The following is a 17,408-nucleotide window of genomic DNA, read 5'->3' as shown; positions in this document are numbered from 1 at the left end:
TTTACGTAAGAGTGACCTATCACCCATACAACATCTGTGTCCTTGTCCTTTGCTTGTGTCCGCCGTGGTGAAGATACTTGCTGGAGATGAGTTGTTGGCAGTTTCCGCCCTGCGTGACAGTTTTGAGAAACTGAAATATAAGCAAACAAACAAGACAGGTATCAGTCCAATTATTCTGCCACCCCTACAACATTTGCAGCCACACATAACGCTTGTAACAATTAGAAGACCATCTCCCAATCCTTTTCACACTGCTATTCTGCAGCCCCTGCGCTATCGCCTCTGTGGCAGCACCTATTCGGAACTAATGTGTTCTGAAGTGTTTTGGATTCAATCCACCTCTTTCAATTGTCATAGCCAATACTCTCTTGAATTGGAACTTGGTAAGTGGGGTAACATCCGCATGAATTAACAGCGTCCCCCCCACTGCCCCTACCCTCTGTTGGAGGAAGGCCTCTACGTGAATCCCTGGGCAACATGGGTTCGCTCTTGCACGATGAAGCACCAGCCCCTCACCACCGGTTTCCTGATCAGTTTTTGATTTCTTAATGGTAATTAACAGCACATCATCTAATATCTGAGTGTGACCTAGTTGGAGTCCACCTAGGATATCCTGCTTATTTCTAGCCACCAGCTCCCCTATCCTGAAAGCCCCATAAAAGGCTAGTGCAAAGGCAGCTCTAAACAATATCACTTCCCCTGGTGAACTGCAAACGCCACCCAGAGCCTTTAAAAGCAATGCCAGCCGATCCAAACCTATCGGTTGTCTAGTGTGAGGAGTAGTTCCCTAGAGGCGCCGCCACCCCTTCAAAACCTTCCACACAAGGAAGCTATTCGTGGGGTCCTTGGTACTTTTGATCTGTTCAAAGAAAGAAACAGCTGCAACGTGTCTACTTGCTGTCGCCGCAGAGCGCCCCTCCATAAGCAGCACGTCCAAGTATTGGATGAAGTTCCCTAGATCATTCCATCTCTCCTCCCAACCCTGCCCCAAAAAGGCACAATAAGACAGAAACGCCCCTTCATAAGCTGTTCTTGTCCTGGGTGCTAGGCTAGCTGCCACGAGGTTCTGTAGCTGGGGGCACCAATCTGCCTGAGTGTTTCTGGGAGGTGGGTTGGTGTCGCCTCTGCGTATGGTAGATGTTCCCTGAAAAACTGCATCTTGGAGCGAGAGAGTGCATCAGCTGCATTATTTCATACCCCTGGAACATGTTTGGCCCTAAGCTGTACGTTCGATTTCATGCACACCAGCACTATCTCTTTTAGTAAGCGGAGTATCATCTTACACCGTCCGCCTGCTGATTGATACATTCCACCACTGTCATGTTATCTGACCAGAAGATTACATATTGATTACATCATTGCTGAGGCCAAACTGTCAATGCAACCCAGATTGGGAATAGCTCCAGGAAACCTAAATTAGCTGTCAGACCACTCTCCTCCCACCATGCGGGCCACTGGTGTGCCACCCACTTGTTTCCAAATATGGCGCCAAATTCCACACTGCCTGCAGCGTCAGTCCATAAACCTTAATCGGCAGACATGGTGGGAGGACCGGGCCACACTACCCTGCCATTGAAACCCTCCAGAAATGCGATCCAAATGTGCATGTCCTGGCGGACCTCTGCCGGCAGCCGCGTGTGGTGGTGCTTTTCCCGTAGGCCAGTCATGGTCTGTGAGATTGAGCGGGAAAATGGTTGCGCCATGGGAATGACTCTCAATGCGAAGTTCAGCTGCCCCACTGTTTGTTGAAGTTGAAGTGTCACATTATCTTTGGCTAAACACTGTTGTAATGCTGCTCTAAATTTCCTGATCTTGTCTGTAGGTAACCTAAAACAACCCTCCAGAGAGTCTAATTCAGTGCCCAAGAATTCTATTGTTGTTGCTGGACCCACCGCCTTTCCCGCTGCCAGCGGGACCCCGAAAGCCTGCATGAGCGTGCAAAATTCCTGCATTGCCTAGGCACACTCCCGAGAATCCGCCGACCAGAGAAAAAGAAAGTCATCCAGATAGTGCATGACATGCTGGTGCCCTGTCACCCGTCTAGACCCACTCCAAAAAGGAACTGAATTTCTCAAAATAGGCGCAGGAGACAGAACAACCCATGGGCATACTCATATCCATATAGAATTTCCCCTGAAATTAAGTCAACCTGGTCCCAGGTAAGTGATGAGTCAAATTCTTTAGCTTTCCTAAAATTCATGTCATAATCCTTCCAAGCCGCGCCCCCATAATTATAATGCAACATTGTCACCCTGCTCTGATAGCACGCCATTTCAGCCTGCAAGTTAGGGGAGCGCTCAGCTATAATCGCAATAAATACAGAGAAGGCCCTGATCCAATTGGTCATAGTTTCCTCCACTCTGAATCTCCCCATTTCCACCCGCCATTTACCAGGCGACAACCAATCTTTTTGCTTCCTAGCATATTGCATTTCCCTATTATCAACAAGCAAAGAAAACATATTGACATATGCACCACCCCAAAATAATTCCTTCACTTCTCGTGACACATACCTTGCTAAAGGCTCCCTTCTAGAAGGTAATGTACCTGTGCCTAGAAACTGTAGTGGCATTTCCTTACCACTTCCCCCAGCACCAGCTGGCTCTACAATTTTCTCATTTCCGGTGTTGACCTCTGGTTTTCCAGCTTGGGGTGCGTTAGGAGTATTCAGCCCCACGCCATTTGTGGTAGCCATAATCTTTGCCACCATCTTATGTGCCTCCGCTAACGGATTCTGCCCTATTTCCTTGGTGCCCACAGCAGATGATAACATTCTCCCTTTTCCCAGCCACGGGAGAACTGCCGCTATCTGAGCCACTAATTCGGGCGATACCTGACTATCCACCAGTGATGGCGGGACTGAGGTAGGGGTCGGTATGACTGAGGCAGAAATTCCCGGTGACGGGTTGGGGCCTGGCATGGGCACCACCGGGATCACGACTGGGACAGGTGGAAGTACTGGACCTGGTATAGGCACTGGTACCACTGTTGCCAGGGTTGAAGGAATGGGCAGAGTGGACATTGGTGGCACTATGCTCATTGCGGGCCCCCCTGAAGGACCCTCCCCAAGAGGCTTTGGGGCGTGACTTTTCCCTTTCCGTGTCCTGTCACGCTTCGGGAGTGGGTCTAATTCCCCTCTAGGTTTCGGGGGGCACTATCATTCGCTTAGGTCTACCTGTCGGCCCAGACTGCAAATCCAACCATTGTTTATGCTCCGTATTAGAACTGGGGGTCTCTAGTTGACAGAGGTAGGTACCACTGCCCAAATAGGGACCCTTGCTTCTAGTCAGGGTACGAGGAAACCCTTTGAAATAACCCCTGCTCACCCTCTAGGAAGCTTGGCACGAGCAGTAAGGCTAATCAGAAGGCAATGTGTAAAGTATTTGTACCAACACTCACAGTAACACAGTGAAAACACCACAAACTGACTCCACAACAATTTAGAAGAAAAAAGGTATTTAATCTAAACAACACAAGACCAAAACGACATAAATCCAACATACACAGTTCAAGAATATGGTTGCAAAAGAGTTCTTAATGTTTTTAAGGTTAGCGATAAAATTATCCACAGTTGCGTCACGTTTTAGCCACAGTACCTTTGTTAGCTATAAAAAGTTCCAAGCACATAAGCTGTAGCAGTGAAAAAACAAGCAATGCTTTGCTCCTGAGACCCTGGGCAGGCGTTAGCAACAGCCCCGCTGCAGCGGCGGGAGTGTTGCGACGAATCCGGTCTATATGGGGAGGAAGCCAACTTGTATGGATTCCAGTGCCTAGGTTCAGTAGGAAGTTTTCTCCTGCAAAGGCACAATGCGATGATTCTCCGGGCTTGCGATGATCTACGGGGCAACGATGCGCGGTCCAGCGGCGATCTTTCTTTCACAATTCCTCGAGGCGATGGCGCTGCGACAATTCTCACAGGGACGTGACGCGATGATCTCACCCAGCGGCGACAGGCTCTGCGATAATGTTCACAGCAGCGGAAATCTTCCCGCTAACGAAGGATGCAACGATCTCGGCCGCCGTAGCAGCGGGAACTTCCTCGCTCTGCCGGGTTAGCGTTAAATTTTCTGTAGCAAAGTTACGACGATGTTCGCAGCGACGGAAATCTTCCTGCTAACGAAGGATGCGACGATCTCGGCCTCCGTAGCGGCGGGAATTTCCTCGCTCTGCCGGGTTAGCGATGAATTTTCTGTAGCAAAGTTCTTTAAAGTCTTGGTTTCCAGCTTCCCAACTCAGGTACAACTTCCAGAGGCACCCCACATGGGCCACGCACTCCAGGAAGGACAGAACTCTCTCAGTAGAGTTCAGGGAAGCTGGGGGTGAAGTCCTTTTGTTTCTGGGACTTCAAACCAGGGAGCCAGCTCTTCTCAGGCCCTTGGAGATTCCTTCAAGAAAGGGGACAAAGCATAAAGCACAGTCCTTCCCCTCTTCTTGGCAGCAAAGCAACAGCAGAGCAATCCAGCAGAGCAACAGCTGGACAATCTTCCTTCTTCAGTTTCAGCTTTCTCCTTGGCAGAGGTTCCTTCTTGATTCCAGGATGATCTAATTTTCTGTTGTCAGAAGTCCTGTACTTATACCTCTAAAAGTATTTGTTCTCTTTGTGCAAGTGAGCCCTGAGCCCAGTCTGAACCAGTTCTGGGTGTTGCTTGAGCACTTTGTTTTCCTGGCTTCTCCTTTCCTTTCAGAGTGAGGGGCAGGGTCGTCAGCCGCCCAGCAGGAGATGGAGCCAGCATTGTGGAAGGGCCCCTGGGCCCTATTCAGGCCCAGGGGCTATCTCCTCCCACCACTCAAGTTGCAATTGCAGTAATTCAGCCTAGGGCTGACTCAGCCAACCTCCTGGGGAATCCCCAGCCCCCGTGTCTCTCTCAAACCAGACAGTCAATACACAAACAGGGCAAGGCACACAGAAAGGTCAGACAAGAGAACTGCAACTTTCTAAAAGTATTGTTCTCAAACACAGGATTTAAAAACAACCTTTCCTAAAAGATGTGTTATTAAATACTGAGTTCAGGGATACTAGACTTCTATGTCCTATCTTGTTCCTATGGGAAGATATGCTGGTAGCCACTGTAGCCAGCATTCCCCATGATAGCATATGGAGCAAGATAGCCTTGCAGCAGTGAAAAACGAAATTGGCTGAAATTCACTACCAGAGCATGTCACCTGCACAATTACATGCTCTACCTTTCACATACACTGCACCCTGCCCAAGGGGGTACCTTGGGCATTCCATAGGGGTGACCAATGTGCACAAAAAGGGAAGGGTTAGGCCTGGTCAGTGGGGACACTGACCAGGAGGACATGGCAGTTCACAGACTGCACACAGGCACTGCAGTGGCAGGCCTGAGACACCATGTTGGGGCTACTCATGTAGGTGGCACAATCAGTGCTGCAGGCCCACTAGTAGGATTTGTCATCACCAGCCCTGGCAATCTCAGTGCACTTTACTGGGGACTTCTTGGTAATACAAATATGCCAATCATGTAGATCCAATCACAATAACAATATACACCGAGAGCGTATGCACTTTAGCACTGATCAGCAGTGGTAAAGTGCGCAGAGTCCTATTGCCAACAGCCACGGGTCAGGAAAAATAAGGGAGGAAGAAGCAAAAAGTTTGGGGATGACCCTGCAAGAAGGGCCAGTTCCAACTCTCCGCTATTCTTTTTCCCAGCTGGTCCACCCTTCCCCATCTCCTATTGATCATTACCATAATACGCATCATCCCTTCCAGCATGTGTTCCACACGAGACCGCTTTGCACCACGTCGACTCAGCACTAACCAGGCCCGACCCTGCTTCATTTTTTACAACCGAGCGTTTCACATTCGGTCTCCCATCCACGTACTAACCAAGGCCGACCCTGCTTCGCTTCCCAAATGGTGACGAGCGCTCCCGGTACAAAAATCCTTATGTGAGCGAAAATTCCCCCGAGTGCCCCGCTCGGCCCGGGCCCTGTGCGCGTCAACACCCACGCTGCCTTACTGCATACTCGAAAGCGCTCAACAGCGGCAACGTTACTCTGGACAACAGCTGGTGGTGGCGCGAAACTGCCGCTTGGGGGAGAAGACGTCCTACTCTCCCGCCACACTCCCGATGCAATCCGATGCGCCGACTCTCCGCTCCTCTGGCGTTCCGCCTGACCTGCCAACCAGGAGACAACAAACTCGAACGAGCACTGCGCTGATCTTCGCCCACGTCGGGCTCTCGGGCTGAAAAGAAAGCAGAGGACAAAAAGATTACAGCGTCCTAGAAGGCTGGGGGGCAAGGTGCAGGCTCGAGGAGCTTGGGAACAAGAGCCCACTTCCCGCGCTCCTCCACCTTTTAAACCCCTATGGTGGTCAGACCAGTTCTAACTGGTCTGACCCCCAGCTCCCCCTTTGACCCGGAAGCGAACCAATCGCTTCCGGGTCAACTGAGGGCCCTACGCCAATCGGAGGTGAGGTGCACCTCCCGCGTCATCATGATGCGGGGGTGCGCGCCCCCCCAGGACTGACGACACGAGGGGGTTGGGGGTCGGTGCCCCACCTTTCTTTTTTTCCTCTGTTGATTGCATCCCGGGCATGACTAAGTGTCACACACTACTGCGAGTGCCAGCTGGTACTGATATGTACAGTTACTGTATGCAGACAGGAAAATACATGAGGATCTATTTATAATCATGGAATTCATCAGGAATCCATGCAAACTGATCAAAATCAGATATGTGCACCTCAGTTTGACCTTAAAAAGTTGTGTTAATGTTTGTCAGGTGGGATTAATCAAGGTCAAAATGTTTGCAGTTCCCATTAAAATTTCTATATGGAAAGTTTGGAAAGCATGTTCAGTGGTTACTGTTAAGAATGGTCCTGGGTCTTACTGTTTCCAGGATTCATTGGTTTGAGATTGTGGCCAGTGGCCACGATCTTTTTATAGTGCTTGCCATGCATGACTGCTGCTCGGTGGAAAATGCCAATTGAGCATGCTCACAGAATGAGCCCTATGGTCCATGCTGGTAGAAGTACTGAAATTAAAGAATCATTTGGGTTTGCCTAAATCACCCTCCTCTACATAGAATGGATATCTAAATACTACCCATAAGGTACATCAAATTACCCTATTAATGGTGTATCGTCCCGACCCAAAATCTTTTACATCAAAAACCACACACCACTATTTATTCCTCGTTGGAACAATTCTTCATTTCGTTTTATAGAAAAGTTAAGCATAAACAACAGAACATTTTACACAAATATATACATATATACGCTTGACCAGATAGGTACATATCAACAATTCATCAAACAATTCATCATATATTGTTTCCTAACCCCCAATGTTTTAATCTCAGTGTTTCAACCTCATTAACGGCAATACACTGCGATGTAATTCTGTATTCACATGAGGTACCCGCTACACCTCCTAGAGGTACTAGACAAACACAATAGGTGAATGTCACACCTTTTTCCCAGTTCATTCTGAGCAAGACTATGCCCCACATCCAATTTGCCAGCTTATAAATGCTGGACTGGTTGATTGACACCTAGTGGGCACTGAGGGAATTCGTATAAGAGAAAGAACATGGGAAAAGTCATGCTTTTAGGCACAGGGCCCTCAGGTATGGACATTGATGGTAGGAATAATTTCCAATTGGTGTGGAGGTAAATTCCTGCACCCAATTTGTAGTGTGATGCTTAGGATTGGTGGTAGAATGCGAATTTGAAGGGTAGTGGTGGTTTCTGATTGCAGGGTTGAGATTCTGAACTGTGACAATTGCATTTGGCGTTGATTTTTCTGCCTACCTATTTTCTTTTTTACAATGTATTTGTATTTTGTATTTTATTTATTTGTTTGATTAATTAAAATCTTACAAAAAAGCAGATAAAACTTTACCAAATTTAAAATTATAAAACAATTGGATTTTCAATCAGTTTTCAAAAGTTAGATATATATTATACACATAAAAAGGAAAAAAAGCTGCATTGTATAAAATCCATATTCACGTAGATTATTGTTTGGTCAATCAAAAGCATCCAATTTCTTCTGTACCGCACGAAGGAATTTAACAAGCGCAGAACTCATCGGCAAATCTTCTGGGTTAAGACTTGCGATCAGTGCCTGTCTACATGTCCTTACACTACGCATGTTAAACATTCTTTTAATTGTAGTTTTTCTTTCAATTTCCAGATCCGGGCAAAGACACAATAGGTGTAAGATGTTTTCTTCTCCTAGGTTACAAAGCCTGCATATGTTATTTCCTTGTGGTCTCTTCCATGGTGGTAAGTGGCATGTGCCTGGATAGAAGCCAAATCTGGCATTAATAAAAATGTGTTTATTTTTCTTAGACCATGCAGTTTCTAGATAGGTTTGAACCTTTTTTTTCTTATATCCAGAGACAATTGACCATGCGTGGCTACGCTTGACCAGAATATCTTTATCCATAATCATGGAGAGGTAGTTAGTGAGTTTGTTTATTGTTTTTTTGAAGCTCTCCGACGTAATTGTGGTTTCCCAGATTGGTGTTATACCAAATTCTGCAATAGCGCTGTTTAAGCAGGAGCTGACGTTTGTGTTTGTTTTGTTGTTCACTTCCTGCCACAATAAGCGGGACATTTCATTATCCTTGTCGTTTTTTATTCTGTTCCATACTTTTAGTATGTGCCCTTTCCTTGCGTAGCATTGATTGTTTAGCCCAAACTCAAGTCTCACCTGAGCTTGTGAGGCATTCTTCGGGAGAGAGAATAAGGATCTGTACGTTTTAGCTACAGCTATATTAATAATTTCAGCATCTTGACCATTGAGTGCCTCACTACCATAGGTTAGAGCAGGCAATAATTTTGCGGCAATTATTTTTAATAAAGGGTGATAAGACAAATCTCCTGTTGATTTCTGAATGATTTTAAAGGCCCCTACTAGGGAGTTTGCCTTTCTTATAATGTCCGATTTTTGTGTCTGAAAGTTGCCTTTGTCATTAAAAGTAACTCCCAAGTATTTATACTCTGCTACTTGCTCCAATTTTTTTCCGTTTAATAACCACTTATGTTTGGATTTAAGATGAGCATTTTTTGAAATGACCATTACTTTGGTCTTAGCTTCATTTATTTGCATGCCATTTTCCTGTGAATACCTAAAAATCCCATTGATTAATCGTTGCATGCCGACTTTGGTTTGGCTTAAAAGCACAACATCGTCGGCATATAATAGGTTAGATATCAGTTTGTTTGCTAGCCTTGGGGAATGTGCATTGATTTCATTTAGGTCTGTAGAAAGATCTGCTAAGAATAAGTTGAAAAGTAAGCCGGCCAGAACGCACCCTTGTTTTAGGCCACTCGATGTAGAGATTTTTCTGGTTAGTGTATTTCCCTCACCTAACCTTACCTTTACCCAAGTTTCTGTGTGCAGGAGCCGGATCAATTGTAAGAGATTATGCGGAATTCCTTGTTTGTTAAGCTTTTCCCAAAGGAGTTCTCTGTCAACACAGTCAAAAGCAGACTTAAAGTCTACGAAACACAGATATAGCAGTTCTTTAGATGTGATTGCTTTATCTATTAGTAGTGATAGTATTAAAATATTTGTGGATGTACCAAGTCCCTTAATAAAGCCTGTTTGATTCGCAGGCAGTACCTGTTTCTCTTTTGCCCATTCCGTTAAGATCTTCAGTAGGAGTCCGGCAAACAACTTTGCATCGGTGTCCTGCAATGTAATTAGGCGATAGTTTTCCAATAGTTGCCAATTTCCTTTCTTTAGGATTGGTGTTATTAATGATCCTTTCCATGATTTAGGGATTTGGCCGCTCTCCACTACTTCTCTAAAAACATCTGTAAGATATGTGGACCAGAAATCAGGTGCTTCCTTATATAGTGCAAATGGGATACCATTGGGGCCGGGGGCCCCATCCTTCTGTCTTTTAATTAGCCCAGCCACTTGAGTTTCAGTTATTATAATATCATAATCGCCTTCTTGATCAGCCTTTATGTACATCGGATTGATTGCAGGTTGTTTTGGTGCTGTGGATTTGGAATCTAGATGTTTTTTAAGGAACGTCACCCATTCTTCTTCAGATAAGCTGGATCCTATAGCAACCTTATTTGGTCTAGCTAGTCCATTAATTAATCTCCAGAATTCCCGCGAGTTTGTTAAAGTACTTGCGTAATAGATTTTTGTTAAAAGCTCTTGTTTGTCTTTATTTTTTTCGTTCCAGATTAGTTTCCTTAAGGTGCTATTTGTAGTTTTTAATGATGCCAGTATTTCCTCGTTAAGTGGGGTCTTGGTTAGCTGTTTCCTCAGCCTGTTTCTCATGGTTCTAGTTTTCCTTACCGCATATGGGAGATAGATCTTAGTTTCTTTTATCTTCATAAATGTATTCTTTTTCCTTTGTTTACCTATTATTTTTGAATTGTTGGACACCACTTTCTGTGTAAATTCAGCCCATCTATCTAGGGCAGTGCACTTTGTTTGTTCATCAAAGCATTCCACAGCTAGATTTTTTGCCATTGCAATAGTCTCCTCCATATTTTCAGGTTTCCAAGTAAGTTTTTTGTAATTTATGGTACTGATCTGGCCTTGTAATATCGAGTACTTTTCAGATTCTGCGCAAAATAACTTTATCTTAACGATTTGCTGGCTGTGATCGCTGTTCAAAACTTTTTTTAGATAGTAGGAAGTCACTCTGCTGAAAGTACACAATGATGTAAATGTGTAATCAATACATGATTTACTGTTAGTTGAATGAAAAGAGCTAGCCGGTGGAGAGTCTGTTGTGAATCTCCCATTTAGTACCCTAAAACCGAGTGCTTCCAAGTTCTTTACCAAGTTTATCCCTATTCTATTTTGTTTATTAGATGATCTAGGTTCCATTATTGGATCCGGGATTTCCCACTGTTGGTTTTGAGTTTGGACGAAGTCATCCCGCACAAAGGATGTCAGCAAGTTTGTATTGTAATCACCTGATACGATGTAGTCCGCTAACGGCTCTTCCAAGATTAGTTCCAGAAGTAAATTGTTTATGGCGGCAGTCATCTCTTTCTTTAATTTCTGTTTCGGTGGTATGTAGATATTGACTAATATCAAGATTTTATACGACCTCCTTCTGCGAGTTTTGTATCGTAATTTTACTGCTAGTAGATTTGGATTATTTGTCTGTATTTGCTCGTGTTTTGCGTCTAATACCAATGGAACGTATATTGCTAGGCCTCCGCACGGGCGGCCAAACTTCTTGTATTTAATTGCTGGTACAAAATACCCCTTGTAATTTTTTAACATAGGTGGATCTATTGCCCATGTTTCCTGCAATAATATAAGTTGGTTTTGATCCAAGAGACCTTCTATTTTGGCGTTTTTTAACTTACTATTAATCCCGTTGATGTTCCATGAGCATATTTTCATTATAGAGGTTGCTGTGCTCTGTTCTTGTAATGGTATTAGTGGCGAGTCTTGTCAATGTACCTTGTTACCATGCAAGGCTGCTGTAATCCATTTTTCGTTTACCTCATTAGTATTGTCTTTCTTTGGACTAATCAGACGTTTTTTATCTTCGATGATTGTTTTGCCAAGAGGATTTTTTAGAATAGAAAATACACTCTCGATTCTTTCAGACTGTAATTTTTTTGTTTGACGTTCTTCATGTAGAAGTGGGATTGGATAGACCTTTGGAAGTGGATGACTGATTTGTATACCCCATTCAAGAAAGGTATCATGCTCTTTTAAGATTAGGTCCGCTAACGATCCTGTGGTGACTGTTAGTAGCGTTAGCGGAAGGCTTCCTTCAGGGTTTGGCTGAAAGCCCACACATGTAATGTCTTTTGTGGTTATCATTTCAAGCGATGTTATCGATTTCAGCAGTCGGAGGATATTTCCTCTATTTAGTATGTCGTGTGGACCTTTTGATTCATAAAGTGGCGTGAGGACGAGTTGTGTGGACCTGTCTTTTTCACCATTGGTGGCTCCATTTCTTCTGTAATCCATATAAGTGATCTGCCTGTTCTGACCTCTTCTTTCAATTACCAAATTATTTTGGATATTTGGGTATATTAAATCCTCTGTTGGTTCTTTTTCCTTCCAAGGTTTTGGTTGTAGTCCCTTTTTCCCTGTTTCGTTCATTGCCTCTAGATCAGCGTTTTGGTTACAGTTCCTCAGGATGCTTACCAGATGTATTTTATCTCCTTCTCTTTGCGTTAGTGGAGTTATATGATTGTGTTGGTCCTTCTCGTTTTGTGAGGATCTTCCGGATTCCGATGCAGTCCCTGACAACTTTTCTTTGATCACATCTTTTGCTGGGTCACTTCGGATATTGGAATAAATAGGCTCCTTTATTATACATCCGTTTCCATTATTTATTCGCTTTACTCCATCTTCCTGAGCTATGTTTTGATTATTTTCCTCGGAGTTATCAGCTAGTGTACTGTTGCTAACTTGTACCGGATTATGATTATTACTGGAAACTGTTGGTTTTAAGAAGATGTCATAGTATTTATTATCTCCCTCAGTAGTTTTTGAGCCTTTTGTTGGGTTGTTCCCGTTGGTGTTATATTTTATTTTTTTATTTGTTCCATTAGTATTACCATCTGTTAGTTTTGTTTGTGCATGTTTTGTTCCTGCTTCATTCCTAGTTGGCACTGAGTCCGATTTAGCGTCTATTGTTGTTCCTATTTCTTTGTTAGATGTGACCAATTCAGTATTCAATTGAAAAGTGTTTTCCTTTAATGCCTTGTTTCTCGCTTTACGCAGCTTTTTTCTCTGTCTTTTCGTTGGTTCAAAGGCTACCATATCCTCTTCCTTTTCTCCTTCTCTATTCAATTCATATAGTGAGTCCAGCAGTTTTTTTTCATCTCCCATAGTATTTATTTCTTGATTTTTATTCGGATTTATGATCCCATTTGATGTGTTAGCAGTACACAGTTTTTGTCGCACTTGTTCTTGTTTATCTACAGGTATAATTTCACTAATCTTAGTTTGAAGACCGTCCTCCTTACATGTGTCCTTTTTTTTTTTTTAATGCAGACACTTTCTTTAATGTCCTCCAAGATTGTTTTCATGACCTCCGGTATAGTTACCAGCTTATTGATTATTGGGGAACATGAGCACTCGATGTAATTTGGTGCTGATGTCTTTTGAACTTTTATTATTAGATTATTTAGTTCTGCTAGTTTGGTCTCAATTCCGGCAACTGCGTTGGCCATAAATCCCAAAATATCTATTTGTATATCCATTTTGTTTGATTGTGCTGATAGTGCCTCAAGAGTCAATACTGAGGTTTGGTAGTGTATATCCCATATTGTTCCTGCATCCAGTTTTTCTTGTTTTTTTGTTTTCTTGATCCCATCTGTTTCTTTGAGATCCAACGTATTATTAATATTTTCATGATTATTTTGTCTCCCTGGAAGTTCTTTGTCTGCACATGTTGGTACATATTTTGACGATGAGGCCCTGATATTGTCAATGGGATTTTTGGTTATGGATACAAAGTCATCTGTAGGTACTAGTAAGTCGTTACTACCTATTATGTTGTTAGTGTTGGGAGGTATTTGTAGTTGATTAAGATTCGACTCTTGTAACTGGTCTTTAGATCCCAAGTTTTGTATTATATTATTTTCTCTGCCAGCTTTTATTTGTGAGGTAAGACCGTGTTCCGGTTTCATTAGTTCAATGCCTACTTGTTGTTTACCTTGTTCATACTCAATTTTATCCTTCTCGCAGTTCTCTAGGTGTCCCAGTGGTAAAGCTAGAAGGTGTTCCTCTAATATATTATCCTGTTGTTTTCTAATGATCACTTTGGCCTCTATTGGGATAGGTGCCCCTTCGTTAACAACATTCTTGGTGGTATCAAGGTTTATAGGATTCTTTGATCTTTCCTCTGTGTATTCATTATATATAGAGAATTGTCCTTCGCTTTGCCCACTCCCAGTACTTAGTAATTGGTTTGAGATATAGTCACTGGCCCCAACTTTGTCAAATGGGTCCAAGTTCTCTTTAGACATATTTGATGGTTTGATAGGGGACTGTAGCATATTTGGTTCTGGATCTAATTGTATTGACATAAGTGCCATTGCTGGGTCCTTCATAAAGTCAAATTTCTGTGGGATTTTTGTAGACTTTTCAAACATCCTTGCTATAGGTGAGATTAGCGTCTGAGTCGTCCCCCTTAAGTCTGCTTTAGCTCTAGATTTCTTGAGTACCTTTGGTGCTTGGTTTTTCCGGATACGTTTCTTTGGGCTACCCACAGATCTTTCTTTGCCTGATCGCATTTCTAATTGATACCTCACTTTTGTCAATCAGTGTAACGTATGTTGTAGTGTTTTTAGCTCTGCGTACTGTGTGCGGCTAGGGTACCAGTGGAAGATAGTATTAATCTCCTACTTCCTACTCCCCTTCTTTCTTCCTAGTCTCGTACACTCAGTCTCCACAACCGACCAACGGGCTCCGTAGCTTCTTCCTCTCTTGTTATAACTCTAGATGTATCAATCTTCCTCCTCGGCCTGGTTGTGTAACAGCCCAGTTAATGAGCACGTTCTGCGTCCTTCCGTAGCTTGGCAATCCAGTAATCCCACTGGTGACCGTTCTGCCTCCCCAGCCTGTCTGCTCCCTGGCGTGCGCCCCGCCTCAACCACCAGAGAGGTACCACCAAGCTGTAAGGGCACTGGCAACCTCTAGCGCAGCACAACACAGCTAGGTGGCAGGACGCAATGGCAGTAGGCAGGTACTAACAGCAACAAAGAGCAGCTGCCGTCGGGGAAGAGAGTGATACTAGCAGTGGGTGGGTCAGCAGCCCATGGAGGTCTAGAGTTCAGGGCAACATCACGACTCCCAAAAAACAAGGTTTAAGGTGGTTGAGGCTACTGTTAGGTGGTTGGTGATTGATTAGCAGCAGCTTTCCACAGAAGCCCGGTATTTTTGCTCCTACTCTTACTTTTACAGCACAGAACTTGCTGAGTTTGGAGCAATCCCTACTAAGAACAGTTCACAAAGGGCACCAAACACCCACGGATTGTAAATTTTTTTGTCGTTATTCTTTTGATATTTTTTTTTTTTTATGTTCAGTGGTCAAATGGGGTGTGGCGCTCGGATGCTCAAAGCAGGGTCGCTGACCCTTCCACCTGAGGTAGCGGTGTCGCGGTGTCTTCACTTATCTCCCCGCCCGTCTGCTTGTGAGTATTTTTCCCCGGGCCACCTCTCACCTCTTTCTCTTCTCTTCCCTTTCCCTTTCCGAGCCGTGGGGACTCTAGGCTCGGCCCCCAGTCTCTTGGTCCCGGTCCTGGTCCTGGTCCCGCTCCCGCTCCGCATCCGCTGCGGATCTGGTCAGATCGGGTCTGGTCAGGCGAGGTGAGGTACCGCCGCCGTAGCTCTCCCTCTTGCTGCTTGCTACTCGGCGTGGCGCTGGCGCTTTTTTACAATGAATGTGCTACATATTTAAAGATTTCTTGGCATTCACTTGGCATCCGATCTTTATATTTTTGCAGTGCGTTGTGTGTAGAGTGTGGCCACATGAGAGAACACGAAGACCTGTGAATTCAGCAAAGGCGCCTTGCACGATCAAAGCACTTTAGCGCGTTTGCGCTTAAAGTTGGCAATGACGCTGCTTCTGGTCTGACAAAGATCTGCTATGGAAGAATGGCGGGAAACTTTTCTTTTACTTTTTGATTCGGGGAAGGGGCAAAAGGAAAAATAATACGTAACTAAAAATAAGCAAATCTTGCACATAACAGCGAATCAGCAACATGAGCAAAATACAGTGAACAGAGTGAAGCTTGTCTTTTTGAGCAGGCTGAACTAAATTTGCAAGGGAAGATTATGAGGCACACTGTCCAACAGTGTTGTGGGCGTACAAGCATATGTTTCACCGGAAAGAACACCTCCATGGCATCTCAATGCTAATCAGCAAATAGCAAGATGCAGGCCTTCTGGAAGGAAGCGGCATAGCTATGACCCTGGGGGAGTAGCAGAGTTGTCATATTTACCATTGAGTGTGATTGCTCTCTTGATTCTGGCATTCCTATTCCTGTAACATATCCCACGCTTGTCAGGATAATGAAGACAAATATCGAGTAAAGGAGTGATTGCGAGTGGCCTGGCGTCACATAAGATAACTATTGCTGCTAAAAACCGCCACTGAGGTGTTTGGAATGTATCGTATGCGATAATTATCATCTATTCTGAGTTAGGCCGCAAAATTGGGGCACAATATGTGGCTGTTAGCTGTTTGTGCTTACCTCTCGGAAATCCAAATGGCCAAATATTTTTCAGTCATTTTTCACCAGTTACATCTCAGCAGGTTTCGTCTGCACGTGATAATTACTGGGTGTGAGAAACAATTCATTGTTAGTTATAATTCTGACAATTGGGTAGTGCAAAAAACTTTTTTTTTCACATGGATCACAATTTACTGGTACTCTTTCAATCAGTTTCTCGGTGTGTCTGCTTTCAGGCTCCACCTTTCATTGATCCCTTGAAGCCACTGTGCAGCACAAACAAAAGAGGGCTCTGGGGGATAAATAATGCCCTGTCATTTGAATTAAAATTGTTTTTCAGGCGTGTAATGGATGAAAGAATGAATCAACTCTCAATGGGGTGGCATGGCGATGGGGAAGACAAAAGTAAATAAAATTAAGAGAACAATTTGGTTTTAAAATTCTTCCCGAATACAGGAAAGTTGGCTAGGATAGGTGACATGAAAGGGAGTTCTAAATGCGAGGCTGCTAAGCACGAAAAAGAAGGGCCACCTTAATATCAGCCGCTTTTTTGAATTGCCCATTGATTAAATGTTCAGGAACAGAATGGGGTTTCTTAAAAGTTACGTATCTGTAGATCAGAGTCTGAATAAAGGTGGGATCTTTGTATTGGTGTCTACAATGACGAATTACTAAGGCTCTGAATAAGGAATAAGGACCTTTTGACCCCCATGAAGTTAGTGAAGGCTTTGAAGCGACAGAGGGGGGGGGGGGTATACTAAGAGAAGCTCCAAAGCTATATTTTGAATACATTGGATTTTTTTTTAGGAGAGGACCACCGAAAAAAGTACTGGTGTCTTTTGCCATTAAGGGTAAGGAAATTATCTTTCATCTAGTTAGTACCTGCAGAAAGGCAATTGCAGGTCTCTTGAATTATCAGTGATAGAGATGACAATCTGGGTATAATCAGCGTAAAAGATAAAAAGAGGCAAATTGGCAAATAAGAGTGGTTAAAGGAGTGTGGCTAATATCAGTAAGAGCGGAACTGAGTGATGATGCATGCAGAACTCCACAAATTACAGATTTAGGCTGAGAGGGGAGAGAATGTGCCCTAAGGGCTAGGGTGGTCGACCTGGAAGCTGGGGAACCGAGTTGAAGTCTCGGCAGGGATACTCAACATTCTGTGATTCTGGGCAAATCATTTAATCTCCCCATGCCTTACAAAAATGAATGTGTTCTTGTGTAACGCAACTGGTGCTCATGTAAA

Source organism: Lissotriton vulgaris, chromosome 4_1, assembly GCF_964263255.1.
Source record: "Lissotriton vulgaris chromosome 4_1, aLisVul1.2, whole genome shotgun sequence".
NCBI lineage: Eukaryota > Metazoa > Chordata > Amphibia > Caudata > Salamandridae > Lissotriton > Lissotriton vulgaris.
Note: the sequence above shows the minus strand (reverse complement) of the source record.